This window comes from Coffea arabica, chromosome 1e (genome assembly GCF_036785885.1).
Source record: "Coffea arabica cultivar ET-39 chromosome 1e, Coffea Arabica ET-39 HiFi, whole genome shotgun sequence".
Classification (NCBI taxonomy): domain Eukaryota; kingdom Viridiplantae; phylum Streptophyta; class Magnoliopsida; order Gentianales; family Rubiaceae; genus Coffea; species Coffea arabica.
The window spans coordinates 14216331-14233548 of NC_092311.1; positions in this window are offsets into that span (position 1 = coordinate 14216331).

A 17218-nucleotide genomic window follows, 5' to 3' on the forward strand; every position below is an offset into this window, starting at 1 on the left:
TTCAAATACGTTGTGTTTAGAATTATCTAGTTGAGAAAGATCACATTTTCAAGAGAAACTTAGACCTTGTGTCATATATGGTCTTTTTTGTCATTAAAATTTTGAAAGAGCCTTTATAGTGTTATAGTTTTATTTTCACTATGGCATTTGAGATCATTCTCAAGGCTTGTGGGAGCAAATTTAGTTTTACTCATGTTTTATGTCTTTTAATTAGTTAGCTGAAATTTAAATTTTGTGCAGTTAATGTTATGAAACAATTAAAAGTATGGATGTCCCTTTGTATTCCCAAGAGAATTAATTCTTGATTTATGGATACAGTATGTATAGAAGTTACAATCCATAAATCTATTCATGTAGTGGAGAAACCGTTTCATAGGTTTCTTCATATTATTGTAGTAGTGGGTGTTTAATAGAATTGATGTACCTTTAATCTTGTAGTACCTTTAATCTTGTAGTACCTATATATAGAGGTACATTGACACCCTTTTAGAGGACTTTTGTATTAAGTTGGAATACAAGAATATCATTCTCCATTGCTCTACTTTTTCTCTAATATCTCTATTTATACTATAGTAGTTTTATTAGTTTTACAACACGTTATCAGCACGAGTCTCTACTTTTGAGCAAAAGGTGAAAACGGAGGCTCTACCTTGAACAAAAGTGAAACAGGAGATTTTGCCAAAATTCTGCCTGCATTTCTTCAAGTAACTTCTGAGGTAAATTTCTGACCCCTAAATTTTTTTCAATTTCTTATGGCTAATAGTTGAATTATCGTAAAATACAAGTATCTACTGTTGAGCAACCACTAAATACAAACATATATTGTTTGACATCTTTGAGGTAATATTTCTCCTTTTAATTCTACTTATTTATCTTTATAATTATTTATTATAAATACTTATATTCTGATGCATTGAGTTTTGGAGATGCTATTATAGAAAATCAATTATGTTTGAGGATCTACTTGTCCTTTGAAATATTTAAAGAAAAAGATTCGACCACCTGAAGATGGTCGTTCTTTAACGAAAATATTTGGCCACTAGAAGATGGTCATTATTTCAAAAGCCTGGTATGATAAATTTACATGTGGCTACAAGAACATAATTATGCAATTTTCAGAATTACTTCCCAGTTGAAATTGTGTCGAGAAAATTTTACTCATAAGATATATTGAAAATGATATTCTCCACAATTAATTTCTCGAATATGCTCTTGTAGTAGCAATATTAAGAGAAATTTTGAGAAGTATTCTGTACTTATTGCATACTAGTTCTAGTCCATTCCCAGAAGTGAATGCGACTAAATTTCAATTTATTAATTATGGTTGCTGCCATGACTATGATTTTGGTAAATATATATTTTACCATGACAAGAGAAAAAATTACCACTTGAAGTGGGATAATAATGATGAGGACAAGAAAATAAGAATCTTAAAGATAAATGTCCTGAAGTACATTTGACGAATCAAAATTATAATATCATCTTCACATGGCCAATTTCTTTAAATACCCTGAAGGATGGCCAATTTCTTTAAATACCTTGAAGGTGTATGATGATTGATTTAATTAGCATTTCTTCCTGAAGAAGAAATGGGTGTTAAATATTTGGGATCAAAGAATTATGGTGATGATTTTTGTCCCATAAGAATTATGGTGACAATGATATGTGTCTCGCTAATAAATGCTACTATATGCACTATTTTCCAACAAAAGAGACAAACACAATCAGTGGTAGTGCTTAAGTGATTGAAAGCTCCAGAAGAGCCACTACTATAGAAACCCGCAAGGCCATGGAAGTTTCGAACATCGCCCACAGACCTTGGTGTTGGCCACTCTTGAATAACTTTCACCTTTTGATCATCCACCTTCATTCCCTGCGCACTTATAACAAATCCTAGGAACACAAACTCGTTAATGCAAAAATTGCACTTCTTGAGATTGGCATAGAGTTTCTCTCTTCGAAATACATTCATAACAATCCTAATATGCTCTAGGTGTTCATCATAAGACTTGCTATAAATTAGGATATCGTCAAAGTAAACTATCACAAATTTTCCTAGGAATGGACGCAGAACATGATTCATTAACCTCATGAAGGTACTAGGTACATTAGTTAGCCCAAAAGGCATCACTAATCACTCATACAATCCATACTTAGTTTTGAAGGCAGTTTTCCATTCATCCCCCTCCTTAATCCTAATTTGATGGTACCCACTTTTGAGATCAATTTTGGTAAAGAACATAACCCCATGTAACTCATCAAGCATGTTATCCAAGCGAGGTATAGGGTGGCGATACTTTACCGTGATAACATTTACAGCTCTACAATCGATGCATATTCTCCACGTACCATCTTTCTTGGGCACTAAAATGACCGGAACGGCACACAGGCTTAAACGCTTGCGAGCCCATCCTTTGCTAAGTAACTTATCTACTTGCATTTGCAACTTCTTGGTCTCCTCCGAGTTGCTCTTGTAAGCTGGTCGATTTGGCAATGAAACTCCAAGGATGAAATCAATTTGATACTCAATGCCTCTAAGCGGTGGCAATCCACTTGGTACGTCCTCGGGGAAGATGTCAGCATATTCCTGCAAAAGAGACTTAACCTCGAGAGATATGTCAGTATCAAGTTCATGCACATTTAGAGCTGCTTCTTTGCTAACAAGCATAAGAAGCGGTTGCTCATCTCTCATTAACTTCCTCACTTTCTTGGCTTTTATTAGGAACATTTGTTTTTCCTCGGATTTTACCTCACTTGCCGAGCTATCTATAGCCTTTTTCCTTTCTCTTTTTGCCTCGGCGCTCACATTTTCTTTCTTTTTTGCATAATATTTCTCATACTCCTGTTGCAATTTTAATTGGTCTTCATGTACTTGTTTTGGGGAAAGAGGAGCTAAAGTGACTTTCTTACTATTGTACAAGAAACTATATTTGTTAGTCACTCCATCAAAAGTTACCGCCTGTCAAACTTTCACGGCCTACCTAGGATAATGTGACTAACCTGCATAGGAACTATATCACATAACACATCATCAGAATATTTATGAATTTGAAATGATATAAGAACCTGTTTGGTTACTCAAACCTCCCCAGAATTGTTGAGCCATTGGAATTTGTAGGGTCGCGGGTGATCCCTTGTAGGCAACTTCAAGTTATCCACCATGAGTGAACTAGCTACATTTGTGAAGCTCCTACTATCAGTAATCATACTACAAAGTGCTTGGTTGACGAAGCACCTGGTGTAGAAAATGTTCTCCCGTTGAAGCTCTTCCTCCTTAACACGTGTAGTTAATGCTCTCCTTGCAACCAATGCGGTCCCAAAGTGACCCTCAGGTGCACTAAATTCCTCTTTATTTGGCGACTCACCATCACTACCTCCTTCAAGAGGTGGCATGCCTTCGTACTCGGCTTCATCCTCACTCACGATCTCGCCATTTTGCATCATAATCATAGTCCTTTAATTGGGACGTGGACTAGCAATATGGTCTCTACCTTGGCATTTGAAGTATCGAGTATCACGAGCTCTAGTTTGTGCCCTACGCTCCTCAAATTTTGGAGTAGAAGAGAGTGGTTTACCAACATTAGAATTGCCCACCTTACTTCCCTCGAATCTCGACTTTGGTGTAGGAGTATTAGGTAAAGGCCGAGAATCATTCCGTGGTTGGAATGGGTGGTTGGTAGAGTAGGTGGTATTGCCGAAATTCGATCGAGTAGTACCCCTCCTCTTGAGCCTTTGCTCGACCTTAATGGCCTTGTCTATAAGCTCATGCAACTCCATATAGTGTTGAAGTTCCACTCGTTCAGCAATATCGGGTCTTAACCCGCTCAAGAATCTAGCCATGATGGATTCGGGATCCTCTTGTACATCCACTCTGAGCATCAGGATCTCCATCTCTTTATGGTACTCATCCAAACTCCGGTTGCCTTGGACTAGGGTTTGTAATCGGTGGTACAAATCCCTGATATAGTATCCAGGAACAAATCGGGTGCGCATCATGGCTTGAAGCTCGAGCCATGGAATGAGCTCGGGTAGCCCATTTCTCCTTTTAGACTTCTTGATTTGGTTCCACCAAACCACAGCGTACTCAGTGAATTCCATGGTTGCCAACTGCACCTTTTGTACCTCGGTGTAGTTTTGCCAAGAAAAGACCATCGATCTTGGATAGCCATTCGAGAAAGGCCTCGGGATCGGACCGTCCTTTGTATTTAGGGATTTTCATTTTGATCCCCTTGAACATATCGGTAGGTCCAGTTTGGTTCCTTTGCCTTGGTCGAAAACGAGGTTCCTTGTCGTCATCATCATAATTGGAACCATCGGACTCCTCCACGTCCCTTCGCCTTCGCGTGGACTTAAAAGTTTTTGGTGTTCCAGACGCCCGGAGTTGTAGCAATTAATCTTGAATTGGTTCTAGCATGCGTTGGAAATGCCTTTCCATTTGCTCCATCATCTTTTTAAAGTTCATGGGGCGAGATACTCCTTCGTTTCCACTAGACATGGAGTCTCGCGTGTACCTGCAAGGGTTAGTAGCAAAGAAAAGGAAAAGGGAAAATAAACGTTTGTCTCCTTTTTTTTCTTTTTTTTTCACTTCACTCCCTATGTGTATACTCTCACACTCATGTATGGTCACTCAGATCACTCTAATGAGCTCACCAAAGATTTTCTCACAGCCCCTTGCAAACCTTGAAGAAATTAGAATTCCTCAAGTGCTCAAATTTAGCTCAAAAAATCAAGTTCATGCTAGAATTTAAGGTTCGTAAGAGTGGGGATTTTCTTGAAAAACAAAATTATGACACTAAGGATGGAGTGGTAGAATATATTCAAGAATAAGGACTGGAAAAGAAATTGACACAAAAGCTACAAAAAATTAAGAATGATGCTCAAAGGTCCTAACTGACAAGGAAGTGAGTCCTTTGCTTTGCTGGAATTCTTGATCAGTTAACCAACCAAGGTCACAAAATGCGTAGCAATTGATGGGAGAAAACGAAGGGACTGACCACGACTGAACAAACGACTCAAGACTGAATTTTATGAAGCCTAGACAAGATGCTATTGAATCTTGCTTGCTGGAATTTCGTTTTACTACTGCATTGGGTTCAGCTGGTGATTTTATGGAGAATTGGTTCAGTGTGGAATGCTCAAGGATGGGTCGTGTTAGCCCTTGATAGTATTGATATCAATTCACAAGGTGTTGTGGCTAAAGTGGGAGACAAGTGCTAGTGGGCGATTGGTTTTGTTTAGTAAACTGGTTTATAGTGTGGCTGTCTAGGAAACAAAGGTGTGGTTGAGGGTATTTTAGGAAGGATTGGGGCTTGGGTTCTTGGTCTTGTCGGCTGACTTCAATCCCAAAAGCCTTGGGATTTGAGGTAGTTTAAGAATTGGGGACTTGGTGTTCAAGTAGAACACTAGAGCCATTTTTTTTTCTCTTTTCGTTGCTTTTCCTTTCTTTTGCAGCTCTCTGATTTATTTTTCCAAGACTCAGATTTCGTCCCAAGCAAATTAGATTCTGATCAGATGCAAATTTTGCCAAGAATTTTGAAGTTTTCTTCCAAGTTTCCAAGAAACCCGTGAAATCTAATCAAGAATTCCCCCAAAACAGTTTGTAGTTGGTTCAAAAACTTCAAAATTCTTGATCAAGTGGTCTAAGAGCTTCCCAAATCAGGTTTTGGTATCCAAGATTTGCAAGCAACAACGCAAATAACCAAGGGTAAAGGTAAAACAGGTTCAGCAGCCCAAGAAGAAGAAATTCCAGCAACTCGACTCAAAGGCTACTTGGTGCGACTCTTTCTATTTTTTTTTTCTTTTGTTTTCTAGGCAGGACACAATAACGGCAATGAACAATGAGTCTGGATAACAATAGACACAACTAGGCACAAAACGTGGTGACACAAATCTGAAAACTAATGCAAGACACGATGCACACAATCTAGAAATTGAGGACAACAACGGGAAAAACAAGGAAAAATGATTAGCTACTTACTTTTTTTTTTGATTCGATTACTTCAAGACCCAAACACACTGAACTATGACACAACTAAAGGACAAGAATCACAGCAACAACACAAGAAAACAACGTGGACAGGAATGGAAAAATTGCGGACAACCAAGGTAAAAGAGAAGCTAGCGATTGAAAATTTTTTTCCTAACGAGATAGATACTAAAGACACGAGAAGAGGGAAAAAAATGATGTTACCAACAAACTCGCTCTAATGCCAGCTGATACGAATCTCGTTGGTGAAAAAGATTCGCGACCCAAGATCGCTTGTTGGATTTGTGATTGACGTCCAAGGAAGGTTGCAGCGGAAACCCTACGACCCCTCTAATCCTCGTGACTACGAACTTATTGATATTATCTCAACCCGTAATCAAACGAATTAGCAAACCTTAAGCAAGTGTAGAAGGCACCACAACTCAAGTGTGATTCTTGAATTGATAAGCCAACAAGAACACTAGAGTATAACTCTAAGTTGTTCAAGGGATGCTCAAAAGCTACAGAGAAAATTATCTCACTTCTTTTATGATAAAAGTGTCTACCCTCTTATTGATGTAATGTGGTGCCTTATATAGGCTACAAGTAAAAACCTAATCTAGTAAGAAAAGAAACTAAAGGTGCGGCTGATATGGCCCTAATAAGTGACGGAAACGGAAACGGAAGCTACGGGCTCAACCCTCGACGGTTAGGGTTTCGTGCGGGCTTTCCTTCCTAGGTAGCCCACCTTAACATATAATGATGAACAAAATAGCAATCCTACCCTTGGCGATTCTATGTGCAACATGCACTTAGCCAATTATTCAAACTAATGTGGGAATAAATGAACTACTGAAATGGAAACCTAGGGTTTGGCAAAACCCTATAACTCGTGTATAGCTCCAATGCTCAATACCGGGCCTTGATCACCTTCACTAGGGTGTATGAATCCCTCAAAGGACTTGTGTATGGCCTGAACAAATACATTGAGTTGCTTACGAAGTCTTTTTACGCGAGCCCTAGTAATGGATCCGCTTGGAGCTTGCACGCGATCCTCAACCCCTCGATCACTCGAGCCGTTGTCGGCGTGCCCACGTACTATGATGCTATTAGTCTGTCTAGATCAAGTTTGATGTTTCCACTATTGTGTTCATAATAATGAGCACTAAATTTTGAATGATAGTTTTATAGTTATTACTGTTCTTTTAAGTAAAGCAAAAGAATAGGTTGATAAGTGTAATGTGGTTTATGAACTCATTACAATTATTAAATGTTCATTAATTATTAACTAAATTGCTTATACCATAATAGTCTGACAAGTATGCCAAACATGTGGTGCATTTATTTGATTGTACTTGGCAAGTGGGAGTTATTTAATTTATATATATAATTTATAGTTATTTAAGTTGATAAAGTATTTATTCCCTGATTTATGCAGTTGTGAATATAATTTACTTACATATATATGCACAATTAAGGATTATATTGCATGCATGAGCTCATACAAGTATTCAGTAAAAACTATGTAACGACTGAAAAATTCGCTCATATTTTGATTAAATTACTTTACAATATCTTTACTACTAATTTACTCCCTCAATAGTTGCAATATATAATAGAATTAAGAGTTTTATTTTTAGTTTTATAGTTAGGGTAAAATAAAATTTTTGCGTATTTTGGTAGTGTGATTAATCGGTGAGGTGTGTGTACTAAATTTGGTGGTTAAGAGTGAGTTTTAGATAAGAAAAAGTTTGTAATTAGAAGTGTTAATAATAAGTCAGTGAATCATAATTTAAAACCCTCGTACGCGCGAATTAAGGAAAAACGGCTCCAACCGACGTGCACCGTTTGCTACCGATTGAATACACCACTTGAACACTATTTTATTACCTTAATCTCCTTGCTTTCATTTCAGAAATATCAACCCTAAAATATCCTTTAGCTGGCCGAAAATCTTGACCAAAAGAAAGAGGAAAAAAGAAAAATTTTGAGATTTAATCTTGAAGCGACACTTGGCGGAAATCCAACCAATTTTGATCAAACAAATTTCCTTCCTTTTTATCTTCAAATTGGCTTCATTTCTTCTTCATTTTTCCCTTGGTTGGCCGAGCTTTAGGAGAGAAAAGACAAGAGAGAAAACTTGCAACTTCAACCTTGAATCAAGCTTGTTTGAGTGAAATTAACAAAACCAAACTGATTAAACTTACCTCTTGGTGCTTGGAAGGCTTGGTGTGCTGAAATTTTAGGAAGATAGTGGTTTGTTTCTCACTTGCAAGAAGCTTTTGGAAAGTATAAGGCTTGAACTTGATTTTCTTTTGTTTAATCTTGCTAAAGTTGGCATAAAAGTTCTTAATCTCTGCTTGTTACGGTTGATTTCCTAGTTTGTGATGGTATGGTGGAATTTTCAGCTAGGGTTTGCAATTTTCAGCTTTGATTAATGTTGTTTATCTAGTATATGATGTTGATGAGTTTGGCTATGGACTTAGGGTAGTGATTAAAGGCATGAATGTTATTTTTAAGCATTGAAACATCGAATTTCAGCTTAGTAAAAAGAATTCCAGCATTTGTAGTGATTCTGCCCTATTTTTGGAACCAACTTGAATTGCATATTCATCCATGATAAAGGCCAAATCAGTTCTTGTTCAAAACATGAAATTTGTAGGGAATTGAGTTACTTTCTACCCAGAAAATTTCATCTCAATCGGAGCACTGTAACTTGTGAAATGACTAAAATACCCCTGACTGCCCAAATGCCCTGTGAAACCGACAGCTTTCTGTTTTCTCTGAGATTTCAATTTTTGACCCTAAAAATGCCAGAATTGGGTGTCAATGTCTTGATAGGAAATATAGGTCTATGTCTGAGCTTCGAAACGATATAAAATTTACCTCGATTCGATATACCTAGCTGCAATTATGACCAAAATTCCGAAGGATGACAAATCTGCCACTTAGACATTCTTCTTTAAAATTGGTTTCCAGTTTTGATTTTGATGGTTGCATTGTTAGAATTGACTTGTATTTGGATGACATTGAGCCTAGTTGAAGAGGTATTTTGTTAGGCATGTTTATATGTTGAATTTGGGCTGATTTGAAGGAAAAAAATGAAGCAATATATGGCTGAAAAATAGCTAAATACAAAAGGCATACCGTCCAAATTTTCACTCGAGGGTTAGACTTATGTACTCGCGACTTGAGCGGAGATTTGAGGTTGAATTGGACTTGGATCATCTATGGCAGTCGAGTTTCCTTTAGTCAAGGTATATAAGCTGAAATTTTTGCCGGAACTCGTACCCTTAAAAAGTGCAAGTCGCGACCCTTTCAAAATACAAATTTTTTTTCGGTCTTTGATACCAAGTGCGACTTCCAAAGTCTAAATCGCTTCTTGATCAAAACTAAATGAGCGAGCATGAATTTTCTAGAGTTTGATAAGTAACTTGAATACTACTTAAACAAGTTTCATGTACTTGATTTTCTTGAAGCAAAACTCCTATGTTTCGAACCCTAGTTGATTTTAAATTCTTACATAATATTTAATCGCAGATTTGGACTCTGTCGCGCCCCATTTTTCGATTGAGTGAATGTGTGATGGTGTGTGTGGTGTGAACGTGTGCAAAATGAAAAGTAAAAGGCCATGGGACTTTGAATGCGACGATTTGGCCAAGTGAAGTTCAAAAGGGTTTTTTGTATCAAAAATGGAGTCGCCACTTGGTATAGAGTTAGGGTGTACCAAGTCACCCAAAAATGATTTTTGTTTTTGAATAAAAAGTAAATAAACCCTTTTTGAGAACTTTTGGGTCTGCGTAACCAAAAGAGGGATCGGGGGTCACATTTGACGAAGGGGAAGGCAAGGATAAAAATCCAAGGCACCCCTTCGACCTAGCCAAGGCTAGTTGCGTGACTTAAACCAATTTTCCCTAATTTTCTACCCAAGGTATGTATCGCGTGTTGGATATGTCTATATGAATGCAAAACCCTAGACCTAGGGGTATTGGGGGAAATTTCTCTTCAAAGGTTGAGTGGTGCCAATCACATTAGTTGTGAAGCCCAACAATGATCCTTTTGGAGAGGTCACACCTAAACCTAAATGACGTGAAAAATGAGTGGAATGCATGACATGTGAAAGTGTGAGTTTGTGTGAAGTGAGAAAAATGATAAAAGTAATAAGATATAAGTGAAGGTGTGCAAATGTAGATGAAAGTACTCGTGTGCGAGTGAAGATAAAAATGTTCATGTGCAAGTGAAGATAAAAAAAGTGTTCGTGTGCAAGTGAAGATAAAAAAGTGTTCGTGTGCAAGTGAAAGTGAGAAAAAGTGAAAGTGTGATGATAGAGTGGATTGAAAATGCATGAGCCTAGGGAATTCATGCATGTTGGGTACGGGGAGACCTAAATCGTGACTCAATTTGCCCTTTTATAGAGAGGATACAAGCGTGCTAAGGCTTAGAAAAAGCCACACTCGTCTATATCCCATATTTAAGGGGACTCTTCAGGCAAATGTACCCTAACTAGCATGAGATGCAAAAATCCTAAAATGAGGGAAAAGGGGCTCGAGGAGCATGCCAAATGATAAAACTAAGAAAAATGCATGACATGTAGTGAACATGCAAATATGCACTAACAAAAAGGGATGGCCTAATGAGCCACAACTAGCATTGGACTAGTGTGGTGACGTACATTCATCCATTCCATTCATTCATGGTTATGAAAGCAGGTAGACATGCCAAAACGCTCGTAAACACATAGCACGTAGCACTTAGCATGCTCGACTAGATGCAAGAGCCTACTAAAGCAATTTAACATGTAACAACAAAAGCAAGCAACCAAGGGAAAGGGGAAATGGACCAGGTGCTCTCCGAGCCCTATCTATTACAAGCCAAGAGGTGTACACATACCCCATAAAAACATAAAGGGGAAGGGGAAATGGACCAGAGGCTCTCCGAGCCCTATCTATTACAAGCCAAGAGGTGTACACATACCCCATAAAACTTAAATGAAAGTAAAAGCAAGTAAATGCATGCAAGGAGGTAAGGAAAGCGAAGTAGACAGGCATATTCACATAACACGTAGGAGCACGTAGGGTCAAATGAAGTGCAAGTGAGGGATAGAGTGTACCTCCCTTGAAATTGGGCCCCAACGGAGTGGAATCACTTATTTATCCTCCAAAATAGAAGAAGTGGTCAAGGTACCAATTTATTTGGCAAAATTAAAAGAAATGTGCAAAACAAAGCTCACTTGATCATAAAGCCCCTAAAGTCATGAATTAAATGCAATTGAAACAACACATAGTAATTACTTAAAACAAACAAGCAATGAAGTTGTAGAACTAAAATTGTCAAGGACCAAATTGAGTAAATTATTCAATTGGTTGGGTCATAGTGGCATAAGGGGAAACTTGAGGGGGTTAAGGGGCAATTTTTAAGAATTATTTCATGCATGCACGATCAATCTTTCGGCCAAATGAAACTGTTTTGCCTCTACCATTTCTGCTGCAAGCTCGCAACTTGATAACAAACCAGAAAAATGACCAAAACATTACCAATGAACATCAAATTACAAGCTACAAACTCTCCAATTATCAATCAAACCAACCATTCCACCCTTCTTGCAAAATCAAAGCAGAAAATCTGAGCGATGCTGCCAGAGATAAAAAAACAGCAAAGCAAAATGCAGCAAGAGAAATTTTTTTGCAATGCAGCAACTTCCTTTTCACACTACATGGCGACTTCGACACAAGTTTGATCAAACCTTTCAACCAAACATCCAGAAAAGCTTAAGCTAAGCAACATAACCCATAATTTCAGCATCCAATCAAAACAAAACAAAGAAAGGAGTTGGCACAAAAAATGTTAGAAAATGGCTCGGTCAATCCTGATTCGCCCATTTTTCAGCAACCATCTAGTCATAATTCAAATGCTTAAGATTCAAACATGCAAATTCCAGCACCAGATTTCCACTGTCCTCTTTCCACACAATACTCAATAGCAAAGTAAGAAACGGCTAAAATCTGGTGCATGTTCACAGAGAAGACAGACAGCAAAGAAGTTGCGACAACCTTTCACTTTGATGCAATTTTCTGTTATAAGTTCATAGCTCCAACGTGCCTGAATAAATGCTGAAATGCAACGGAAATACAAGGAGGGAAACTCGCGGCAAAAAATGCACGCCACATATCAACCCAAGCAAGACTTTAACAAACAGAGTAAGAAGTAAGGTCCATCCACGCTGCTGCAACAAGCTGAAGGCTTTACATTCGTTGCAGCAGCTTTGAATCATCTAACTCCAACTAAACAGAAATGCAATTTTTTACGAACCAAATCCAGCAACTTTTTATTTTTTAACTCTAGGAATGAACATTTCTTTAGATAAACATCAAAATGACATGGGTTCCATGCTTCTATATGAATCGCTACTGCTACTCCATGAAACAGCACAAAAACCGAAAGGTTATTTGAAACAGCCCATGTAAAAAAAACTGCTCACTTGCAGCAAAGTACCAAAATGTCCAGCCCGTTCTTTGCTTTCAGGAAGATCAAATAAGTTCTAGACACAACTACCAGCGAAAAACCATCAAACAAACAGAAAAAGAAAGGAAGCATCTTTAAGCAAAACGCAAGTGAATCACTACAAACTACCCATTCCGTCTGCAAGGGAACCAAGTGATGAAGTATGAATCAGCAAGAATTCATTTTTCCGACTTCTCAGTGACATGATACACGAAAACCAAAGATCTGGATACATTTTGTTACCTAGCTAAAGGAAAAAGAGTTTACCTTTGCGTTGTGGTTCCTATACTGGTGTAAGATATCCTCCAACAGAGAAATGGAATAGGGAAAAACTTCGTTTGAACAGCTTCAAAAGATAATGAAACCTTCGATTTACCTTCTCCCTTGCCCCATGATCTCCTGCTTCGTTCTCAGTTTCCAGAACCTTTCTCTCGGTTATCTCTCCAATCCCCTCAGAAACTCAGCTCTCTCCCTGATTTCTTTTGTTCAGATTTTTCTCTCTCCCCCCGTTGCGGCTGCTAACTCTACTCAGTTCTCCTTTCGTTTCTTGCTCAAACCCTTCCTCCGAAAACTCTTCCTTGCTCTCCCCAAAAACTTCCCCCAGATCCTCTCTTTTTCCGTTTAGCCGTCCCTCTTGTCCTTTTTCTTTGCTGTTTTTTCTCACAGTCATTCAACCCCCTAACTCTCTATCCGTCCATCCCAAAAACTCCCCCGTTGGTTCTCCCTCTTGCGGCTGTCTTGCGGCTTTCCTTTTATATCTAGGAACCACAACCCTAAACCTTCAACCAGCTCTTCTATATTTACAGCCCAAGGGGCTGCCCGAAGTCCTCCCTTGCAAGCTGCAAAAACGCAGCTTGCAAGTCGCGTTTCTCTCTTTTTTTTTTTTTTTTAACTTTCAACTCAATAAATACAGAAATGATAAAATATAAATAATAATAATAACAAAATGCCAAAAACCAGGTAATAATAATAATAATAATAATGAAAATAATTTAAAAACTAAACAACTAAAAACAACAAAAATGGCCATTTTTCCATCTTTTTTGTTCCATTTTTCATTTTTCATATTTTTCATTTTTTTCTTTCAAGAAAGCATTGAATTACAAACGACTAAATCATATTTTTTTTTGAATGCTTTTCTTTTTTTCTCCTTAAATTCTATGATAAAACTTAAAAATAAAAATAAAACTGGAAACTAAAAACTAAAAATGAACTCGACAAATAAAAAAAACTAAAAATGAAATTACACCAAAAATTTGGTGTCTACAGTTTGCCCCTCTTTGTCTGAGTTTTGGAAAAACTTGAGACAAAGAAGTAGACACCAAAACTTACCTGTGTTATTCAGCTGCGAATTACTCAAACGATGGGGACTGACCCGAATATGAAATTAAACGGGACTGTCCCGGACAGAAATTTAAACTTGGGATAGACCCACGGGATAGACCCGGACTAAAATTTAAAATTGGGATAGACCCAGGGATAGACCCGAACAGAAATTTAAAATTGGGATAGACCCACGGGATAGACCCGGACAGAAATTTAAAATTGGGATAGACCCACGGGATAGACCCGGACAGAAATTTAAAATTGGGATAGACCCACGGGATAGACTCGGACTGGAATGTAAATTTGGGATAGACCCACGGGATAGACCCGGACAGAAATTTAAAATTGGGATAGACCCACGGGATAGACCCGAACAGAAATTTAAAATTGGGATAGACCCGGACTAAAATTTAAAATTGGGATAGACCCACGGGATAGACCCGGACAGAAATGTAAAATTGGGATAGACCCACGGGATAGACCCGGACAGAAATTTAAAATTGGGATAGACCCGAACAGAAATGTAAAATTGGGATAGACCCACGGGATAGACCCGGACTAAAATTTAAAATTGGGATAGACCCACGGGATAGACCCGGACAGAAATGTAAAATTGGGATAGACCCACGGGATAGACCCGGACAGAAATTTAAAATTGGGATAGACCCACGGGATAGACCCGGACAGAAATGTAAAATTGGAATGTAAAATTGGGATAGACCCACGGGATAGACCCGGACAGAAATGTAAAATTGGGATGTAAAATTGGGATAGACCCACGGGATAGACCCGGACAGAAATTTAAAATTGGGATAGACCCACGGGATAGACCCGGACAGAAATGTAAAATTGGGATAGACCCACGGGATAGACCCGAACAGAAATTTAAATTGGGATTTGATCTGTCAAGATATAAGAAATTAAATTTTGATTTTCCAAGAAACAAAAATTTGAACTTGATTTTCGATTTTTTACTTTTGAATTTTTCTGATTTTTCGAGAGACTCTTTTTCCAAAAATAATTTGCCCCAGTGTAGGGCCCTTTTCCCTTCTTTCTTCTCTTTCTTCGGCATCGGCCTTCTACATCGCCAGATGCTTTTCGTCGACTTCAACTGTGAATACCTGCACAGGGCTTACGTGCACTCAAATGAGCGTGACTGATTTGAAAAATGCATTATTTTGATTCTTGGACGAAAACCTCAATTGGACTACAAAAATATTTGCCCCTGTGTGGGCTTATTTTGCGAAATTTTGCAAATAAAAAATTTTGCCCCAGTTTGGGCCCATTTGATTGCAAAAATTGGTTTAGATGATTTCCCATTTACTTGAACAAAGAAAAACCGCACTTTCTAAAATTTAGAAAAGAATGCACATACAACAATGTGAAGAAACTTTAATCGTCAAGTTTGAACTCATGCAGAAATTTCATGATGAATTCCTCGAAATAACACCAAATTTAAGAAGATTTCTTCCTTACTTTTAGCATTGGTGCTTAGGGTAACGGGTCACCACTTCTGGTTGACTCATCTTTTTAGGACCAATCAAGTGACTTTATTTTTGAAATGGCTAAGGAAATGGGAGATAAGAATCTGTCTCATTTTTGTGCCCCAGTTGTATGTAATCCATTCAATGTCACATCTTAGTGAAAGCAAAGAGTTTGTTACCCTTATTTTCAAGAAAACTTAGTCAACATACAAGCTTTCTAGGCTTGTAACGTATGGACAGAAGTGATAGCTAAACATGTGGAAACGGGTTATGCCCTTATGATCACAAATAATTTGATGAATTTCTTATGAGCATGATCTTCATTTTGGATTGTCATGAAAGAATAAGTCAACGATGGACTTTATTAGCTTGTAATTTGGCTTGAGAACGATAGTTTAAGACTTTCAAGGATATTGCACCATAGATCGCATTTTTCCAAAATTGCCCCTATTTTGAAATCAAAAGACTTCAGCCTTTGTTTGCATTTTTCTTATCACTCACCAGAGACTTCAGCGCCGAATTTTCTGCATTTTCTTGCATATACTTTTCTTTCTTTGCTTTTTGCCTCTTTTCTCTTTCCCTCGAGCTGATGGGTTTTCACATGGTGAGTAGCGTCAACCTCATACTCAAGCAATTCAGAAATACAGCTAAAATTTTCCGGCATCAGAAATTTTCTTGACAGGGCCATTGCAAAGAACAGGAGTCAGGACTTTCGGCTTTGTAATGGGGTCAGGTGGGGTGCTTAGAAAAGTTAAGGCCTGAAAACGGATTTCAAAAGTGGTTTGAAGAATCTGAGATCGCATTGTTGCGCCAAACCCTATTTTAGGGTAAAATCAGAATTTGCCTCGGTTTTTGCTCAATTGAGGCTTTTCACTTTCATTTCCTTTTTCCTTTTGACTTTTCGGCCTTTTGCCATTCTTTTGAACTTTCACAAAATTTGCCCCAGTTTATTTTTGAACTGAGGTTCTCTTTTCTTCCTTTGTTTTTGATCTTGTTGCTTTTCACTTTTCACTTCTTGAAATTTTCTTTTCAACTCAAACTCGCCCCCAGTGTGGGGTTTGCGATTCTCAGGGGGTGCCAAATGAAGTATTTTATTCTGAAGGCTCAAAGGGGATAACTAGGGATAGAACGTTCGATTGGAAAAGAAGATGGCCTGACTTGTATTCCGTTCCTTACAATGACTCTGAAAGGAAATTTTCGTTAATGCGAAATTTTTGCGTGTATCTGAATTAATTGACTGAGGAAAACCCTTGTTCATCCATATGTGTGAAACACAGGCGATCCACGCGGACAAAACTCTTCCTTTTCTTTTTTTTCAAAATTGGAAACTAAGTGGAATCAAATTTCCCCAATTTGCGGTTCCCTTCCTATTTTAGCATTTTTGCTTTTCCCCTTCTTATTCTAGCATTTTTTTGCTTTTCCCCTTTTCTTTTCCCTTTTTCAAAATTCCTCAATCTCCTTCCCCAATGTGGGGTGCGATCATATGTGCACTCGAAAAGAACCATCAATTTTTAGCTCAAATGAGGATGCAAGGGATGATCAGTGTTTAGGTTATAGAAATGATGGCCAAAGTATCATTCTTACGCTTCATGACAATCAAAGTAATGCAATGCTCATTGAGAACCCATTCCCTTTTGAGAGTTTTCCAATGTAGGGTAGAGATCATTAAGGCCTTTATTTGAAACAAAATTATCCTTCCAAAGGCTCAAATGGGAGAGCAAATGATAAAATCTGTATAGGTAGAGAAACGAATGCTTGAAATATCATTTCAAATTTTCAAAACAAACAAGGATAACGCACATTTTTGCTTTCACTTAGATGTGATTGAATCGGATTAGACACAGCGGACATTTTCAAGCAAAAGTTGCCCCAACTTGCAATTTATCGATCAATGTGACTGATTTTATTTTGGGGTTAAGTGAAGGAGAAAAGATATCTCATT